We start from the raw sequence: 8,499 nt of genomic DNA, 5'->3' as shown, positions 1-8,499 counted from the left end.
CCAGCGCTCTCCCTCCTCCTCGTTCCAGATGCCCGAGCCCCCAATCCAAAAATTCCTCTCGGCCTCCACCTTGTAGCCTCTGACCACATCCATGGCGCCCCTTGCCTCGACCCGGTCCAGTGGATCCGGCGCCCTCCTTCCCGCGTGGGACTGCACCAGGCCAGAGCCCCTCGCCGCCGTCTCTTTTCCCCCGTTTCCCTTCCCCTTCTTTTCCCTCTCTGTTTTCCTCTCCCTCTGCTCATCCCTCTGCTCGTTTCCTTTGGACAGGGAACCTCCATGGACGAACGGCAAGGCTGCCAAGAGGATCCGGACGCCGCCGGTTTGCCTCTGATCCGCCTCCCCTCGCCAAATCTGCCCCGTTCCCGGCGCCCTCCGCCTCGCCGTTCCCCTGCCTTGGCCTCGCGACCCCGCGCCTCCCTCCTGCAGCCCGTGCAAGCCACCAGGAGGCGGACTCCCGTGCTGCACAGGAGCTCCTCGCCGCCCGAATCCGTTTCCCCAGGTCGCTGGACCTCCCTGCAAGCATCGCCGCCGGCGGCCACAGGTCCAGCGCCATGCCCCGCCTCCTTCCCTCATTCTTCCTCCTCCCTCTGAATTCATCTCTCTCTGTCCTTGCCTCGAACAAGAGCACCAGCCGGCGCCACCATCATCGGAGAAGGGCTCCCGCCGCCCAGATCCGCGCCTGCCGGCCTCCGCGCCCTCACCGGAGTGCTCGTCCCAGTCCCGCCGCCGCCGTCTTCTGCATCGCCATGGGTGAGCTGCTGTTTCTGTTCTTCAGAACGAGCAGAGCAGCTCGCCCGCTTCGCTCGCCCGCTGTTGACCGCGCCTCCGCGCCCTTGGGCCGCCTCCTCTTCGTCAGTTGACCGAGGCCCAGCACCAGCCTCCCTTCACAGATCCAGCCGGCCCGCTTGCCCTGCCGGCTTGCTGCCTCCACCGAACCGGGCCAAGGCCCAGGGTGAGCAGCCCCCTCCAGATCCCTCTCCTGTGCACATTCGGGCCAGCCAGATTCGGCCCGTGTACCTTTTTTTTCAGTTCTGCGAATTTAGTTATTTTTCCAGAGATTGCTGTTTTTACAGAAAACCCCCTAAACTTCATGCATTAATAACTTCACAACCGTGCATCGGATTAAAATGATTTATATATGAAACTTGCTCAGAATTTTGTGTAGATTAATAATATCCAACTTTCATCTATGTTTGAAATGTTAAAAATGTTGTTTGCATTAATTTACTCCTATGCCATGCTAAAATGATTTAATTCATAGCTAAATAACCGTAGCTCCGATTTAAATAAACTTTATATGTAAATGGGGTAGAATTTTGCCTAGTTTAACATGGTGACCTTACTTTGCATGTTTAACAACCCAAAAATTGTGTTTAGGGCAGAACAGGACCTAATCTAAAATATGCATATGGGAGTTTCCGGAATTGTTGTTCGTTGCTTCCGGCCTCCTTTAAACTTGACTAGATAGGTAGTTTTATTTGCTTCACCCTCTTGCCATGTTAATCAACATTTAATATTGTTGGGGTACATAAACGAGATCAAACTAAATAACTTGTTGTGGTGTTTCGTCAATATGCAACTCGTTGCGTATTGAGCTCCACTTAATTTGTAGTGTTGTTTGTGCATTTAGCCATGCCCTGCCTCATTAAACCGGACATGCACCATACTTGATTGTGCATCATGCCATGTTGATGTGCTGGTTGTTTACTATGTTGTTTGCTTCTTTCCGGTGTTGCTTCTTCGGGTTGGTTCCGATAACGTCGCGTTTGTGAGGACCCGTTCGTCTACGTCCGTTTGTCTTCTTCATGGACTCGTTCTTCTTCCTTGCGGGATTTCAGGCAAGATGATCATACCCTCGAAATCACTACTATCTTTGCTATGCTAGTTTGCTCGCTCTTTTGCTATGCCATTGCTACGATGCCTACCACTTGCTTGTCAGCCACCCAAATTGCCATGTTCAGCCTCTAACCCACCAATGTCCTAGCAAACCGTTGATTGGCTATGTTACCGCTTTGCTCAGCCCCTCTTATAGCGTTGCTAGTTGCAGGTGAAGATTGAAGTTTGTTCCTTGTTGGAACATGGAGATACCGTTCCTTGTTGGAACATTTATTTACTTGTTGGGATATCACTATATATCTTAGTTTATTAATGCATCTATATACATGGTAAAGGGTGGAAGGCTCGGCCTTATGCCTGGTGTTTTGTTCCACTCTTGCCGCCCTAGTTTCCGTCATATCGGTGTTATGTTCCCGGATTTTGCGTCCCTTACGCGGTTGGGCTATAATGGGAACCCCTTGACAGTTCGCCTTAAGTAAAGCTTTTCCAGCAATGCCCAACATTGGTTTTACCATTTGCCACCTAGCCTTTTTCCCCTGGGAGTCGCGCATCCCGAGGGTCATCTTTATCTTAACCCCCCCGGGCCAGTGCTTGTCTAAGTGTTGGTCCGAACTAGAGTCCTGTGCAGCGCCCCCTCGGGGCAACTCGAGGTTTGGTTTTAGTTGTACGGAGCGCTCATCTGAGTGTGCCCTGAGAAAGAGATATGTGCAGCTCCTATCGGGATTTGTCGGCACATTCGGGCGGTGTTGCTGGTTTAGTTTTACCCTGTCGAAATGTCTTGTTGTACCGGGATACCGAGTCTGATCGGAATGTCTCGGGTGGAGGTCTATTCCTTCGTTGACCGTGAGAGCTTGTCATGGGCTAAGTTGGGACACCCCTGCAGGGATTTGAACTTTCGAAAGCCGTGCCCGCGGTTATGGGCAGATGGGAATTTGTTAACGTCCGGTTGTAGAAAACCCAAAGTTGACCTTAATTAAAATACATCAACCGCGTGTGTAACCGTGATGGTTTCTTTCCGGCGGAGTCCGGGAAGTGAACACGGTTGTTGGAGTTATGCTTGACGTAGGTTGCTATAGGATCACTTCTTGATCATACTTTTATCGACCGTGCTTTGCCTTCTCTTCCCGCTCTCATTTGCGTATGTTAGCCACCATATATGCTAGTCGCTTGCTGCAGCTCCACCTCATACCTTTACCTTACCCATAAGCTTAAATAGTCTTGATCGCGAGGGTGCGAGATTGCTGAGTCCCCGTGGCTCACATATACTTCCAAAACCAGCTTGCAGGTGCCGTTGAGTCCATACAGATAACGCAACCAAGCTCAGGAGGAGCTCGATGAAGATCTTGTCCTTTGTGTTGTTTCCGTTCTAGTTGATCAGTAGTGGAGCCCAGTTGGGGTCGATCGGGGACCTTTGTCGCATTTGGGGTTCTTCTTTTATTTTGGCTCCGTAGTCGGGCCCTGATTGTATTTGGTTGATGTAATGCTTTATTCATGTAATTGTGTGAAGTGGCGATTGTAAGCCAACTATGTATCTCTTTCCCCTATGTATTACATGGGTTGTGTGAAGATTACCTCACTTGCAACATTGCTTTCAATGCGGTTATGCCTCTAAGTCGTGCTTCGACACGTGGGAGATATAGCCGCATCGAGGGCGTTACATATAGCCGGTCTTTTCGTCGGACGTTTTCGGTCTCCGGAAAACGTGCCGGGCTGCATCTCTCCCCTCTTCTCTCAGACCAACCCGCTCTTCACAATCCGCCAGACCCAACCTAACCTCTCTCGTCAGCCCGCGGCCCTCCTCGCACGCGTCCGGAAGTTGTCCCGGACCTGACCCGAGGTGTTGCCACCGTTGTGTCCGAATCATCCCCAAACGTCTACAAAACGTCACCATTTTCTTATTTGGACTTCCTAGCTATTTTATTCGCGATCGTCCGATTGCGATTGGAGGGTCCTAATAGCCCCTAACCAAAAATCCAGTGCTTTATATATAGACACCTAACCCTAAATGTCGTCCCATCCGTCAAATCTTTCCCCTGCCAAGTTAGCCGCCGCCACCCTCTCCCTTGGGATCGCTCCCGATCCAAAAATCCCCTCAGCCAACCACATCTCCTCGATCCAAATCCTCCCCGATCCAAGTCCCTCGTTTTCTTCACCGAGCCAACCAGCCACCACCGATCCTCTTCCTTGGGATCCATTCCCTCCCGATCCACCAACCACAGCCAGACTCCTCTCCTCCTCGTTTTTCCCCTCCTCTGCTTGTTCGTCCCCGAGCAATGCCTCCACCGTCGCCGGCGACCGCGTCACCAGGACCCTCGCGCTCGAGCTCCTCCCTCCTCACGCGCCTGAGACTAGAAGCTTCCCTCGAGCCGGCCGCAACAGCAGCCCCAGGCCGACCCCGCGCCCTCTCCCTCGGTCCCTCCTTCTCTTCCTTCTTTCTCCTGACCTCACATCTCTCTCTCGCAGGACCCTGACGGCCAAGGCGCCAGGAGCCCGAGCCATCCGGCAGCGCCGTCATCTCCAACCATGGCGTCGCCAGCCACGGATGTCCAGTCGAGATCGACCCCGCCGCCATCTTCAGCCTCTGCGCCAAGTCCGCCGCTGTCCTGCTTCGCTAGGTCGGGCAGGAGCGCCTGCCTCCTTGTGCGCTTCGTCCAGCCGCCCGCGGCGCGCCCCTGCTTCCATCCCTGCTGCCGGAGCCGCTAAGTTCCGCTGCAGCCGCCTCACCCCACGGAGTCGACCTGCTGCCAGCGCCTGCTGGTTTCCTCTGCTTCGAGCGACCCAAGCCGCATGCCCTGCTTCCCCTGCTTCGGTCGCGTTGACCCCGATCCAAGGCCCCGCTCCAGCGAGAGATCCAGATCTGCCAGCCCAGCCGGCCCATCCTCCCCTCAGCCCAAAGTGAGCAGCCCCAGCGCGTGTTTCTGTTGGGCCAGCAAGATTTCGGCCCAACGCATGTTTTTTTTCCTGATCGTTTTTCCTATTTTCCCTGTGAACGCCAATTTATAGAAAAACCCTTGCATTTCATTCATTTAATAACTCACAAATGGTGCATCGGTTTAAAATAAGTTATATATGAAATATGATTAGATTTGTGTCTAGTTTCATAATATGTCATTTTCATCCATGTTTAAAATGTTTAAAATGCTGTTTGGTTAAATTTGCTCCTATGCCATGCTAAAATGCTTTAATTCTTAACTATTCAACCGTAGCTCCAAATCTAACAAACTTTATATGTAAATGGGGTAGAATTTTGCCTAGTTTAACATGGTGGCATCATCTTGCATGTTTAACAACTCTAAAATAATGTTTAGGGCAGAACAGTACCAAACCTTAAATTATGCACATGAGGAGTTTCCGGATTTGTTGTTCGTTGCTTCCGGCCTCATTTAAACTTGCCTAGATAGGTAGTTTTGTTGTGATTCACCCCTTGCCATGTTAATCAACATTTAATATTGTTGGGTACATAACCGAGAGAGAACTAAATAAGTCATCTGGTGTTTCGTCAATATGCAACTCGTTGCATATTGATCTCCACTTAATTTGTAGTTTTGTTTGTGCCCCTTGCCATGCCATGCATATTTAAACTGGACATGCATCATACTTGATTGTGCATCATGCCATGTTCATGTCGTGGTTGTTTACTGTGTTGTTTGCTTCTTTCTGGTGTTTGCTTCTTCGGGTTGGTTCCGGTAACGTCGCGTTTGTGAGGACCCGTTCGTCTACATCCGTTTGTCTTCTTCATGGACTCGTTCTTCTTCCTTGCGGGATTTCAGGCAAGATGATCATACCCTCGAAATCACTACTATCTTTGCTTTGCCTAGTTGCTCGCTCTTTTGCTATGCCTATGCTGCGATGCCTACCACTTGCTTTCAAGCCTCCCAAATTGCCATGTCAAACCTCTAACCCACCATGTCCTAGCAAACCGTTGATTTGCTATGTTACCGCTTCGCTCAGCCCCTCTTATAGCGTTGTTAGTTGCAGGTGAAGATTGAAGTTTGTTCCTTGTTGGAACATGGAGGTGTTGTTCCTTGTTGGAACATGTTTACTTGTTGGGATATCACTATATATCTTATTTAATTAATGCATCTATATACTTGGTAAAGGGTGGAAGGCTCGGCCTTATGCCTGGTGTTTTGTTCCACTCTTGCCGCCCTAGTTTCCGGCATATCGGTGTTATGTTCCCTGATTTTGCGTTCCTTACGTGGTTGGGTAATAATGGGAACCCCTTGACAGTTCGCCTTAAGTAAAACTCCGCCAGCAATGCCCAACCTTGGTTTTACCATTTTCCTCACCACCACCTACTTTTCCCTTGGGAATCGCTCTCTCGAGGGTCATCTTTATTTAACCCCCCCGGGCCAGTGCTTGTCTAAGTGTTGGTCCGAAATGGGCAGCCTGCGGGGCCACCTCGGGGAAACTTGAGGGCTGGTTTTACTCGTAGCTTGACCTATCCGGTGTTGCCCTGAGAATGAGATATGTGCAGCTCCCATCAGGATGTCGGTGCATCGAGCGGTGTTGCTGGTTTAGTTTTACCCTGTCGAAATGTCTTGTTGTACCGGGATACCGAGTCTGATCGGAATGTCTCGGGAGGAGGTCTATTCCTTCGTTGACCGTGAGAGCTTGTGATGGGCTAAGTTGGGACACCCCTGCAGGGATTTGAACTTTCGAAAGCCGTGCCCGCGGTTATGGGCAGATGGGAATTTGTTAACGTCCGGTTGTAGAAAACCTGAAGTCGACCTTAATTAAAATGAATCAACCGCTTGTGTAACCGTGATGGTCTCTTTCCGGCGGAGTCCGGGAAGTGAACACGGTTGTTGGAGTTATGTGTGACGTAGGTTGCTCTAGGATCACTTCTTAATCATAGTTTCTCGATCGTGCTTTGCCTTCTCTTCTCGCTCTCTTTTGCGTATGTTAGCCACCATATATGCTAGTCGCTTGCTGCAGCTCCACCTCCTAACTTTACCTTACCCATAAGCTTAAATAGTCTTGATCGCAAGGGTGCGACATTGCTGAGTCCCCGTGGCTCACAGATACTTCCAAAACCAGCTTGCAGGTGCCGATGAGTCCGTGCAGATGACGCAACCAAGCTCAGGAGGCGCTCGATGAAGATCTTGTCCTTTGTGTTGTTTCATTCTAGTTGATCAGTAGTGGAGCCTAGTTGGGGTCGATCGGGGACCTTTGTCGCATTTGGGGTTCTTCTTTTATTTTGGTTCCGTAGTCGGACCTTGATTGTATCTGGATGATGTAATGTTTCATTCAAGTAATTGTGTGAAGTGGCGATTGTAGCCAACTATGTATCTCTTTCCCTTATTGTATTACATGGGTTGTGTGAAGATTACCTCAGTTGCGACATATGCCTTCAATGCGATTATGCCTCTAAGTCGTACCTCGACACGTGGGAGATATAGTCGCATCGAGGGTGTTACATATGGTCATCTTGCCTGAGATCCCGCAAGGAAGAAGAACGAGTCCATGAAGAAGACAAACGGACGAAGTCGAACGGGTTCTCACAATCACGATGTTACCGGAACCAACCCGAAGAAGCACCACTGGAAAGAAGCACACAACATAGTAAACAAACCACACAGGAACATGGTATGATATGCGGGATGCGGTATGCGATGCATATGCATGATTTGCAAGGGAATGAATGAACCTGGCCTCAACTTGGGAATCCAAGAGTGCCACTGGAAAGGTGAGATGATTTCGGTTGAAATTGATACAAAGATCACCGGAACCGGATGCACGGTTTGGAAATGGCAAGCAAAACAAATATGGCACCGGTCTGCGATAATCAGCAAGTAGTCATCTAAATCCAACAAGATAGATATGCTACTGCACTCAAACATGACAACAAAATACATGGCAGGGATCCACTCATGATGCTTGACAAAAGATTAACACTGAGCTACGGCTAATTCATCCATTAACAGGTTCAAACAAGCATGGCAAAAGTGCAAATGAAAACAGGTTTCAGACTTTGTGAAATTAACACAAGTCTGGAATTTATCATCAGGAAGCACACTTTAGAGCATGAAAAATACATTCTACAGGAACTTAACATGGCAAATCAAGGCATGACATGAAGCTATTCAAAGCACTTAACACAAGTCCCTTAGTGACCTTGAGCCAAAAGGGATCAGAAAATACAATTGCAAGCATGTGAACATAGCAAAAATATGAACAGATTCAGACTTGGTGAAAAACTGAAGCATGGCAAAACAGTTAACGAGTAGGAATGTTAACCAGCTCGATGCACTCACTACAGAGCATGGCATGACAAACTAAGCATTCAACCGTCAATAAGACATGACATAGAAGCTAGACATGGCAAGAAGAAGAACATAGCATGCACGGATCAATAGCAACATCCTCGGCAAAATCGCTAATCATGTCAACAATCTGCCAGGATTCACTTTATAGCAAAAGTAGAGCTCGATTGACTCAAGCTAGGGTGCTCCATAAATGCAAAAAAAGACATGGATGGAGAGAGCACCACAATGTTAACAAAACATCCTTACTGATCATCCTCAAAAGAGGCACGGGTCACTAGGAGACAACATGAACATATGGCATAACCACAAAAACAGAACAAGGACTTAGTGAAATTCTAAGTCCTGAAAGCAGCATTACCGATTACGCTACTTTGCAAACTTGTGCTAGTCACCA

This window comes from Triticum dicoccoides, chromosome 4A (genome assembly GCF_002162155.2).
Source record: "Triticum dicoccoides isolate Atlit2015 ecotype Zavitan chromosome 4A, WEW_v2.0, whole genome shotgun sequence".
Lineage (NCBI taxonomy): Eukaryota > Viridiplantae > Streptophyta > Magnoliopsida > Poales > Poaceae > Triticum > Triticum dicoccoides.
Note: the sequence above shows the minus strand (reverse complement) of the source record.